This window comes from Chroicocephalus ridibundus, chromosome 2, assembly GCF_963924245.1.
Source record: "Chroicocephalus ridibundus chromosome 2, bChrRid1.1, whole genome shotgun sequence".
In the NCBI taxonomy this organism is placed as follows: Eukaryota; Metazoa; Chordata; class Aves; order Charadriiformes; family Laridae; genus Chroicocephalus; species Chroicocephalus ridibundus.
The window spans coordinates 166,630,161-166,642,514 of NC_086285.1; the positions used below are offsets into that span (position 1 = coordinate 166,630,161).

At 46.8% G+C, this 12,354-nt stretch overlaps 1 protein-coding gene across 6 annotated transcripts in view; it reads right to left on the reverse strand.

Annotated features, from left to right (window-relative positions):
* TSNARE1 (t-SNARE domain containing 1) overlaps positions 1-12,354 on the reverse strand; it is a 527,930-nt gene that overhangs the window by 471,727 nt on the left and 43,849 nt on the right. For 5 of the 6 annotated variants that reach the window (XM_063327627.1, XM_063327626.1, XM_063327622.1 and 2 more), the window contains one exon: positions 6,285-6,335. The exons of the other annotated variant lie outside the window; for it this stretch is intronic. The gene's annotated coding sequence lies outside the window, so the exon portion shown is untranslated. The remainder of the gene's footprint in view (positions 1-6,284; positions 6,336-12,354) is intronic. 6 annotated transcript variants of the gene reach the window in all.

The following is a 12,354-nucleotide window of genomic DNA, read 5'->3' on the forward strand; positions in this document are numbered from 1 at the left end:
CACCTTGAAACCGCAAACACTGATTTAAACCGTCTTCAAATGCTGACATGCCCTCCCTCAATGACAGGCACGTGTCACTGTCTCTCCTCTTTGTTACCTTTCTGCTGCTTGATTTTACGATCACTCCTTCCTCGCTATAGATTTTACATGGCTGGAAGACGAAGATGGGAAGAGGAGTGGAGTTCAGAAATCGCCAAGAAGTTCAAAGTTTCATCAGAATTTCAATTTTATAGAAAACTTTTCATTTCAGAAAAGACTGATGTTGTTTCCCTTGGCATTAGTATAACAACAGATTTGGATAGTACCACAGAACTTCTTTGTCTTACTGTTTGATGCTGCGTTGGTATTTTTTGGGTTCTGGAGACCATCCCTGTGCAATGACCACCAGATTCCCTTCCCTCTGCTCTGTTGCTGCCAACAAAATCCTCTTCCAAACCTACAGTTAGTGCATCATCCTTGAGATCCACATCCCTCAAAGCACCCACTCTCACACCACCCCACAACATGGCACCTCCATCCTTGTGAGAGGAGAGAAAAAAGAGGAAAGATCACCACCACGGCTCCATAAAATAACCTTGAATTTGCAGGCAAGCAGGCTGGAGAGCTGCCACCCCACTCAGCTAAAAGATAAATATATTCAGCCTTTTGGATCTCTAAATGCAGAAGTAACTCACATCAGCTTCTTCCTCGCCGCTTAGAAAAAAAAAAGGGGACATCTGGATTTGCCTCTTTTGCAGAAACCTCGCACGACGCTCAACACACCAGCTGTAGAAACGCTGGCTGCCGTCCCAAACCAGCAGAGAAACCTCACAGAAACCTCACAGAAACTTCATAGTGTGTGAAGGAGGTGTTTTTAAAACACACAAAAAAATACAAAGCTGGCAACACGGAGCAAAAAGAAAAGTTGTGAGGCCCAGGGACGCAGATAATTCAAAATATGACGATGTGTCCTGAAAAATGGAGGCTGCAGCCAAAAAGCCTGACCCAACACAGGACAGATTCATTGGCAGGTCGCTGCAGAAATTAAGGTGGTTGCACAGATGTCTTTGCTTTTAAGTCAAGGAGGCACCTGCTCCTGATTGTGGAGCCTGACGTTCTGTAAATTCCAGGTGAAAAGAGACAAATTAATCCCTCCACTTCATTAAAAAATGGATACATAAATAAATGAAGCTAAATTGTCAACCCTGCCATAGCATCCCAACCTGAAGCTTGTAGCCATTTGATAGAGGGAGGACAGTCCCATCTTGCCCCCAAGCTACAGAAGAGGATATTGGTAGGCTGCAAAATAGGTGACGGTGCAGCCACTAGCAGATTCATGATGCTGCAGCAGGGTGAGAAGAGGATTTTCCAACCACATTGGATTTTCATAGTTCACGCGTTTTCAGGTGCTGGTGTTTGGTCAAAACACTTGCACATTATGGGAAAGCTCTCATCAATGCCTGAATATGCGGTGGAGATTAAGCTCATGTTTTAAGTTGACAAACATCCAGGAGCTGTCCTTAGCAATACCTACTGCAATAACTATAATTTCACTTCCCTGTATTCCCCTGCGTCTCAAAAAAAAAAAAAAAAAAGATAAATCCTTCTTTAACACCCAGCTTTCCCCATCTGAGGAGCACTCCCAAAACACAAGAAACCCTCTTCCCATGTGGTGCACGGCAGACACCTCCCATGGCCAGCCAGCAACGTTCGCGTCCAAGCATGGAAAGCTTTCCCTCTAGTTGTATGCTCTGCTCTGCCAAACCCAAACCACATTGCTGAAGTGGGAGAACACCTTCCTACTTCTCTGGGGAAGACCGGGGAATTTGTGCAGATTCCGGGTTACTCAGAGGTGGCGTTTCTCAAGAAAGACAACTGAGGAAGCTCGAAGCAGCAACTCTTCCAATGCTAAGGAGATTAGGACGAAGGCCCAGCGAACCAGCAATCCCAACGCACCACATCAACATGCTTTTGCCTTCGGTTGTCACTTTGAGGAGAGTGTGCTACAAAAACAACGCGACAGTTATCTTGTTTGCTTGCAGGAATGCGAGTTGAGATGCAGGGAAAAAGCAGCAAGACGGGAGCCACAGGCTTTGTGGAGGCGAAGCCAGCCCTGCTCATTGAGCAGGGACCACCGCATGGGTGAAATCTGGCCAGAAACCACCCCAGTGCTGAAACGTTGGCCAAGAAACCGGTTTGAGAAAACACAAAATATGCTAACAGCCTGGCAACACTGCCCATTGCTCTAAGGTAGGTGGCGTGCTGAATGCTAAACACCAGGACATCCAGATGAAGACAGGCGTGGGTAGGTACCAGATTAATTCACCACCCAGGGAGAAGCTTTTTTGGGTCACCACACCATTCACATCACATGCTGACAGCTAGGACAGCCACACAAGGGTGTTTCACAATGGCTCTTTTTCCCTTCCAAACACACTCAACAACATCCCGCAGAGGAACACCATGGATGGGAACCACATATGGGATGAGGAGATGGAGCAGGAGGTTGAGAGAGGAGCAACAGCAACCAAAGTCCACCAGCATGCCCACATCACTAGGGCCACAACGATGATCAGAAGGCTGGAGCACCTCTCCTATGAAGACAGACTGAGAGAGTTGGGTTTGTTCAGCCTGGAGAACAGAAGGCTCCCGGGAGACCTTATAGCAGCCTTTCAGTACCTAAAGGGGGCCTACAGGAGAGATGGGAGGGACTCTTTATCAGGGAGTGTAATGTTAGGACGAGGGATAACAGTTTTAAACTGAAAGAAGGGAGATTTAGATTAGATATTAAAAATAATTTCTTTACTGTGAGGGTGGTGAGGCACTGGAACGGGTTGCCCAGAGAAGCTGTGGCTGCCCCATCCCTGAAAGTGTTCAAGGCCAGGCTGGATGGGGTTTTGAGCAGCCTGGTCTAGTGGGAGGTGTCCCCGCCCATGGCAGGGGGCTTGGAACTAGATGATCTTTAAGGTCCCTTCCATTCCAAACCATTCTATGATTCTATCACTAGCTTTGTGCCCTTTTATGTGTCCTTGGACAAACAACATCCCCAATTCCTTAGCACCCCAAAAGACAAAAACCAGTAACAACATGGAAAACAGCATTTGTGAGGTTCCACAGCAACACTTGCAAAGATCAGAAGGACAGGGATAAGGAGAAAATGCAACAAGATCTAGAAAGGACCTAGGCACAATAAGGGCATCAACACATAGATGTTACATCTCCGTTTGCTTTAGCAAATAAAGGAACCTTTTATATATAGTTGTGTGCATGCATATACATTTTTATGCACTGATACAAGCACAGTTTTTCCAATCACCATGCCTCTACCCGAAAGCACAAATGTCCAGTCAGAGACAAGAAGAAAGAAAACCACTTGGGTCACACAAGAAAATTGTGAGCACTGAGGCTGATGCTCACTACTCCCACCCGGACACGAATCCAGGCACAGGCTTAGCCCCAGTCAACCTCTTATTTGCGTCACCTGAATGGCGGAAACATGGGTCAGGTCAGTTGAACAACATCCCCAGGGAGGACCTGCTGGTCTACTTAGCATGAAGTGGCCTTTCCGGACTTCAACAGCCTCTGGCAAACACTTGGCCACGTGGATGAAGTGGACTGGGGCCAGGGAGCATGCTGTGCTCGCACCCTGTACACCCCTTCCAGCAAAAGTGCCTTCACCGGCGCTTGCACAGTGCGGATCCCAGGCGGGGAAAATTAAGGAGCTAAAAACAACTCTGCTGCATGGACTTGAAGGGTATCACGGGGTGAAAACCAGCAAACCTGAACAGGAAGAGATATGGCATCGCTGCTGCAAGAGATGTCCTTCTGTGTAGCTTTGCTCCCAAAGGGCCAACATGTGGCTACCAAACAGCAAGGCTTTCAACAGCATCCCATGCCCAACCTGCAGCTGGGGTGACCCTCCCCAAACAGTTCCCACCCACTTTCCTCATCCTCATCATGCAGCATGTACACAGACAAAGTACCAGACCCACAGTACACACAGAGTGGGGCGATGGCCATCAGCAAGTGTCTAAGAGCACAAAGACACCACAGAAACAATTACGAATCTGGACAGATCAACAAATTAACAGGGGCAAACACGCTGTCAACACAGCCAGGGACCATCATGGCAGCTGGTGGGAGATAAATACCTTGACCCCAGCTTGGCTGACACCATCGACACATCTCTCAAAGTGCGAAGGGACTGTCACATTCATCACGTTTGCCGTTCTTCATAATTCACACCACCAAAAACCACCCGGTACCAGGCTTGTGACTCCAGGTCCAGCAAAAGCAAGACAGGTCAGAGATACAGAGATGCCACAACAGTTATTTTCCCCCTCATCGCTAAAACAATCTGCCCCACCACCTGGTCGACTCCAGGTTTCTAACCCATCGGTCTAGGCAGCTCCCAGAGGCCATATTCCCACACAGCCGTTCCTTTCTGCCACACAGAAGAAAGTGCACGTCAAAGCAAGAGATGGAGAGGGAAAGCTATAAAGCTGAGAAAAGACGCCTTCAGCAAAATTTAAGGCATGACTAGTTCGTACTGAAAGCTAAATCCTCTAGTTTTCAGTTTTAAATCCTCTAGTTTTTCAGGACGACAATTTATGTTATCTCTCTCCAGCCAAACGTGGTGCTGGGGGACTATTCAGGACAGCAGTAACACCATTAATGCTCTTTACTTGGCACTGCTGCAAGGAGATCCAGGGGCAATGAGCATTGATATTTAGGGAAACATCACCCATATCGAAAGGGGCATCCGTCCCACTGATCCAGCAGCGGTGCTGCCGCAGGTAACACAAAATTTACACAAAGCTCTCCTTTCTCCCCATACACGAGTCTTGCGGGTGATGAATCAGAGTTGCTGTCTACAGGGACATCATGGAGAAGTCATCTAAATCCACAGCAGCTCCTTACACCTCCAAGTAACGGTAAACCAGCTGGGAGGGAAAACAAAAGAATAGTCCTAGGAAAAGCCAATGGAGCTTGGCTTCGGCTGTCCGGCCCAAAAAATGAACCGCCGCTTGTGAATCTGCTGCTGGAGCAGACAGCAAGTGCCCTGGGAGTGGACCAGTGAGCATCCAAGGGATGCATGTACATCCCACCAGTGTGTCATGGGACCAGCACTTCCCTGCTTGCCTTTCAGGAGACCAACAGAAGACCAACGAGGGTCTACTCACCCTGTCAAGAGTTTCCAAGATGAGGAACATGAAGTTAAAACCAAAGACCTAAAGGACAATATGGTTCTCAGCGATTTCAGGGAATTTGGGGACATATTTTAGTAGGGCCTGTTGCAATAGGACAAGAGGTGATGACTTTAAACTAAAAGAGAGGGAAGAATAGGGAAGAAATTTTTTACAGTGAGGGTGGTGAAACACTAGCCCAGGTTGCCTAGAGAGGTGGTGGACACCCCATTCCTGGAAACTTTCAAGGCCACATTGGATGGGGCGCTCTGCCCTGATCTAGTTGAAGATGCCCCTGCTCATTGCCAGGGGGGGTTGAATGGATGGCCTTTAAAGGTCCCCTCCAACTCAAACCATTCTATGATTCTAATTCGGCATGGCCTCTTTAAGTATGCATGTTTCAAAACACTGCCATTCTCTGCATTTCATTTTTTTCTGTACATAGCTAGCTCTAGAGATCAAAGATAAGAAACCGCCAAAAGCCCAGCAAAATGCAACACGGGGAGAACATGAAAATATGGCCAAAGCTCTGAGACAGTTCTTGAATGAGGTTCCTCTCCATATGAGTGAAGCTAAGGCATGACTCAACGGGACTCCCTCCCTAGCCCTCCCCACCATATCAGCACGCAGCAAAACAACACGTCACAAAATCCTGCTCGCTAGCTTTCTGTAGGGCTCTTGTGTACAGCCTGGTTTGGCACAAAAATCAAGGATGTGGGAGTGAAAAAAAAAAAAAACGACAACTAACCAGACCACTAGCTATGCCTGAGTAGGTAAACAGGTGGCTTTTTAATTGAGTTAAATAAGTGGTAAATAAGTGGTATTGCTAATCACATTAGCGCAGGCACTTAACAATACTACTGGTGGGGCTGTAGCTTGAGGAGAGCTTTGAAGGAAGGCTTCTTTTTGGAGAACAAGGAGCTCAAAACTTTCATCAACCAGCTCTCCCTTTTCACAACTCTACAAATGAAAGCCAGGAAAAAAAAAAAACACAACAAAAACCAAAAAAAAAAAAAAAAACAAACCAAAAACATTTCTCAAGGGCAAAGTTTTATTTGCATCTGCCTGAGCCTCATCCTTCCAAGTGCAGGTGACCCTCTCCTTCAGAGATCCTCTTACCAACTGCTTCTTAAGTCCTGTTCCCCAGGTCACACAAGACTTTCTTCCAACCTGGAAGGAAAAGTGAGACAACTGGTTAGTACTGGGAAGAAAACTATTTTGCCATGATGGCTAAGGACACGGACATCAGCGCCATAAGCTCTGGCGTCCAGCAGCAACCTGCAGGTAAAAAAGCAAGTCCTCAAAACATCATTGCTGAGTATGGGAACAGCATCTCCTTTTATAAAGAAGGGGGACACAAAGCTCTAAAGCTGCTAAAGAGTTTTAAGACTTCCAAATTAGCAGAGGTGAAAAAGTAGAGGATTATAATTGGTTGCGAGATACCTGCAAAAAATAACAAATTAAAACCTGCAGTGGAAAAGGGGAATCATCTATTTAACTGTCCTTCCTGTCTTCTTTAGGACCCTGAGCCTGCCGTGGGAGGAAGCTCTGGCCACAATCCAGTTCAGCATTTCAGCTTATGTCAAATTTGAGAGAACGGGGAGAGTCCCACTCAATCAAAAACTTCACGTTTCTCACCAGCAATGTTGATCATCTTTTACGCTTGCGTACACCCATACCCACATTCCTACCTCGCCAGAACTTCCATTTTTAGCTTTTATTCCAAGGACTATCCTTCCAGAAATGCAACCCCTCCTGGTTGTAAAAGCACCTAATTCTCCTGGGAGGGAAAAATACTGGTGCAACCCCGAAAGGCTGGTCCTGCATCCACCGAGCAGCTGTCGAGACGCAACCCAGAGCTGCACCCAGAAGCCATATGGTTTTACCCGCAGACACTCGGATGATGCAAGATAAGCATTAGCCAGATAAATTGGAGATTCCTTAACATATCCATCTACCTTGCAGCAGCTATTAAGTATGCAGTATTTCCTGATTTACTCCATTACAAAGAAACTGCAGTGTCCATTCATCAGTCTGTTATCACTAAAGGCCTTTTAATTAATGCACCTACTTGCTTCGTTTGATTAATGCCAACAAGGAAACCCTTCTTCACTCACTGGGTTAAGCTCCTGTGCTGCTTTGGTCACTATACGCAGAATAAAAGAGTATTTTTAAGGTATTAATAAACACTCCCTATATAAATGCTATATACTTCCTATATGCATGCACTATATACAAAACTCACTAAAAAAAAAAAAAAAAAAAAAAAAAAAATGGATGCAATTTCCCCAGACAGAAAAATTCAGGGATAAAATTGCAGCAATTACTTGTATCTGCCCAGAGAAGCAATCCCAGCCTTTTGTGACCTCTGTGCAAATATACCAAGCCAATTACACACTGTGACAGCAGACTTTCCCCTCCTGTATCAGCAGCTTCTTGTTGCTGGCTGCGAGAAACATCAAAAGGTAACACAAAAAAAATATATGTGTTACCAAGCGCCTCAGGCTAGGGACAACCAGCCCAGAGGTTTAATCAAGATTTGGATCAAATTGTGCAAGGGGTTTTGTAAACATTGATCTTATTGAGTTGTTACAGCTAGAGGATGCAATTCCCAACTACCTGCCCATTTAACCTATGAAAATCACCATCAGGCTACTCATCTCAGCTCAATTCTTCTGATCCCCATCTTTTCTTGTTGACCACAGACTTCATTAGCAGATGAGTGGAAATCTGGGTACCTCACGTCATCCTTCAGCATCCTACACGTGGGACATCCCCAGCAGCACTCTTGTGTCCTCTTGGTAAGGTAAAACTAGCCCATGGGGCAAAGGGAAACTTTTTAAAAGCCTCCAACCATAGCTAGCAGCTGATAGAAGAAATGTTATCGGCTTCGTAGAGATTAACGAGCAGGACAAGGTGACGCGCAGCCTGCCAGTTTGCTTTGTATTGCCTAGGACATCCTCGGTCCAGCTTCCCAGTACCCCAGCATCCCACCTGGAGTACTGCGTCCAGCTCTGGAGCCCTCAACACAAGAAGGACATGGACATGTTGGAGCGGATCCAGTGGAGGGCCACAAAGATGCTCTGAGGGCTGGAGCACTTCTATGAAGACAGGCTGAGAGAGTTGGGGTTGTTCAGCCTGGAGAAGAGAAGGCTCTGGGGAGACCTTAGAGCCCCTTCCAGTACCTGAAGGGGGCCTACAGGAAAGCTGGGGAGGGGCTGTTTGCAAGGGCATGTAGCGATAGGACGAGGGGCAATGGTTATAAACTAGAGCAGGGTAGGTTTAGATTGGACATTAGGAAGTTCTTTACAATGAGGGTGGTGAGACACTGTAACAGATTGCCCAGAGAGATGGTGGAGGCCCCATCCCTGGAGACACTCAAGGCCAGGCTTGGTGAGGCTCTGAACAATGTGATCTAGCTAAAGATGTCCCTGCTGACTGCAGGGGGGTCGGACTAGATGACCTTTCAAGGTCCCTTCCAACCCAACACATTCTATGATTCTCTGATTCTTGTTGAGCAACTCCAGCACTGGTCTGGTTATAACGACACTTCTGCTGTGTATCTCAAAGGACTTTTCCTTCACCTCCTTTCTTCAGGACGAAAAACAAGCAGCAGGGGCTGAGACCTGGGAAATTTTGACTTCAGCTGTCAGCCTCTTCTGCTCCAAGAAAATAAATTTAGGAAGAGTGTGATGAAGAGCATGTAAGAGACCCCTGGGCTTCTAAATCTTAACATCAGTGAGAGATGCACTTAGGTCTGGATTTCAATCATTACATGCCCACCACCTCTGCTTACTGAAGGGCATTTCTAAGAGCAGCTAATCCAGGTGATTCTCCATCAGGTGAAAGAAATACCGGAGCACACACTTAAGAGAGCCTAAAGCCTCACATGGGCTCTCCCAGGCAACAAGATCCAAAAATCAGCTCATCCTACCAGTGCCCACGAGGGCACAGTAACTCCAGATCCTATCTGCTACCCAAAAAGGTAAGCTATCCCCTCCTCCCAAGATGTTTACAGGAGGAAACCACCTCAACCACCCAGCTCACCAGCCACCCAGGTGCTCTGAGTCTTCCTCAATCTGCTCTGCCTACGCTCGCGCATGGAAAACAAACCCCAGGGCAGCCGTGTTTTCCCCAGCAGAGGAAAAACAGCCGACTCGGAGAGGGGAGATCCATCTGGAAAGCAAATGTTGTGAAAAGCATCCCGTCGTTCAGGCAGGATGAGCGTGCCCAAGGGAAACGTCAGCCACTCGTGGTGATGGCCAAGGATTGGGAGCAGGAAACCTGCTGTGGGAGATGATAGACGGAAACATGTGAAGATTCAATGAGAAAGGGAGCGAGGTTGGAAGAACCGCACACCGAAGCTTCAGATGGCAGGAGGAAGAGCAGCTCTAATGAGGCCAACAAAATCACGACAGGTTTCAAGCCCTATATACGCTGATACACGTTACAATGACAATGTCAATTCATCCTTCAGCTTCCAGGGGATGCACTCCATCACCTGCTTGGAATTGGGATGGAGACATCCTTTTCCAAAACCCAGAACAAATGCACTGACTTAAGTATTATACTTTGGGCTTTTTATATTTTTTTTTCCTTTTTTCCTTCTTTATCTGAAGCATTCAGCCATGAAACACAATGATTTCTGTCTGCACTGATAGAGGAAACACTACTGACTGTTTAGGTGAGATTAATTTCAGGATTGTGGCCAGACTGAGGAAATTGGTGGAAGAAATCCTTCATAGTTGGATAATGAGGTTGCAGTTTTATGAGTAATTCTCCTGAGTTATGTGCCAGCACCCTGGGTGTGGGTGACACGTTCATTCCTTCCCTCCCTTTTTGAATGGAAAATGCCATCCAAGCACACAAACACAATATTTATTAAAAAAAAAAAAAAAAATCACAAAAATCATGAGGTAAAGGCACAGATTGCATCTAACTTGTACAATGTCCAATACAGCTGCTATCTAGAGGAGTTTGTCTGGTGGGTTCTCCAGGAATGTCCCCAAGCTGAAACACAACCAAGATGCACACCATATCCCCAAAATCTAAAGAGACCCTGGGGTAGAAACCAGGACAGTACCAAGACAAATCTAACAGTCAAAGACACTGGCCTGTACACCTCTATTGCTAACACTTTTGATGTGGAGAGACCAACCCAGGCTTCTTCACTTCAATGTTCACATCCTCGCTGCTGGGCCACCTCACGTCTTCGTGCATGGTCCTACACGCACTGCAGGGACCAGCTGTCTGAAGCGATGCCACGCTCCTCCCAGCTTGAAATGGCATAAGTGGATTGCAGACAGCTCCCCCTTTTGACAAGTAAAGGCTTCTACAAAGACGTTACCTGAAGTTTTAATGCTGTCAAAGCTCAGTTGCATGGAAACCAGAAAGGAGGAAGAAGGGCCCTTTTCTGAAGATCTCTCCGCTCCATCTGGAGCCATCACCTTCCATTACTCAACCGCCTTTCTGGGAATTCTCCACGCCTTCCCCTATGCCATGCCCAAGCACTAGACATGAAAATAGCTTACGACAGTTCCTGCTGGCATGACATCGACTCTGTTTCTCCTGGAGGATGAATGAGCAGATGGGACCAGTGGAAGATGGCTGAGCTAGAGAGCTGGACAACTGGAGTCTTTCCAATCCAGTAACTACAGTCCAAAAGACTGAGGATGCAAAGATTCTTCAGGGTCAGAACCTCTTTCCTAGGGGTAGGAACAGGGTCAAGGAAGATATGCAGGTGCTTACTGACAGGCGGTGCAGGCTAACTTATGTCTGCATGGTTGGTTTTACTGTTCCCCAAATTCCTGCTTTGCTTGCTTGTTTCGCCAGTCAATTCACTGTATTATTCCAGAAAAATAATCACAATACCGAAGAGCTTTTGAAATTAATATGATGGGCTCACAAGCATCTTCCATCATACAGAACTAAAATTAAAATGTACACCCGGCCTCGCCTCACTCCCTGAAATTCATCATGTGGAAACTTCCCTGCGTCACTTCAAGAGACTCCCGACAGCTGAAAGAGCTAACGGGAAGCCGCAATTGCAGCCGCAAGAGCATTGCTCTTCTGCTACCAGACTTCAAAGCAGGGTTCCAGCTCCACCACCACGCCTGTTCCAGCAGACCAGCTGCTCTTTGAGGCACAAGGCTGCCTTTAGAGCACTGTGTCCTCCATGCACATGGACAATCATCATCCTCCAATACAGATGGACATTGGAAGACCAGGAGAAGACAGGTTTCCTGATATTTTGGAGAAGCAAAAGGCAACCATGAGTGTTTTCTCAGACACCATTGCTGAAGATCTCATGCATGTTCTGGCTTTGCCACCACACTGACACAAGAAAAGTAAAACTAGAAGCCAGAAGAAAATAGAAACGACCTTCGTAAAAAAAAAAAAAACAAGGAGCAGGTGGCAGCCAATACAGAGTTCGGGGCTACAACACTGTGATGTGCCACAAGGTTGGGCATCCCTAAGCAGAAAGAGCTCTGGGAACCACCTGTGAATGCACCTTCACCAACCAGGCACATCAACTGCTTACGCTACAGAGAGGTTGTGAGCAAAGATGTAACTACCGGACCAAAGCAAAACTCTGATATCCATGCTATATCAGGCCTTAGGACTCTGCAGCTCCAGCTGAGATGAGCAGCTCTGTAAGGGGGAGCATCAAGACACACGCTGACCCACAGCCCTCAAGACAGTCAGTGCCCTATTGTGAAAACTCTGTTCAACAACCAGTCACTGATACAGCAAGCCAAGTAATTTCCAAGGTCTTGCTGCAAACCCCAACTGATTTTTTTTCCACTTTACCTCCCTCGTCCCAGTTGGCTGACAATCCCTTCATGGCTCCTCATGCTATCAGGACCACAGTTAGAAAACTTATACCATCTCAGACAACTTTCTGGCTCAGCAAACACAGCTGCCTGCACTTGATGCGTATTTTGGGGTTGAAATTGAGATGCAAACTGCTGCTAAAATAACCGCCACGGAGGAGGGGTTGCTTTTTCTCCTGAAATACGGAGACACTTTCCATTTCTTCCCTCCCTATCCCTCGACTGATTTTACCAGCCTATAGAAGGAAATAGGAATTGCATGACTCAGGGGGAGAATCATCTTCTACCCATCACAGAAATGCACATGTGCACCCAAGTAGCTGGGTGAGACAGTGTCTTCTGCCCCTGGCCACCAG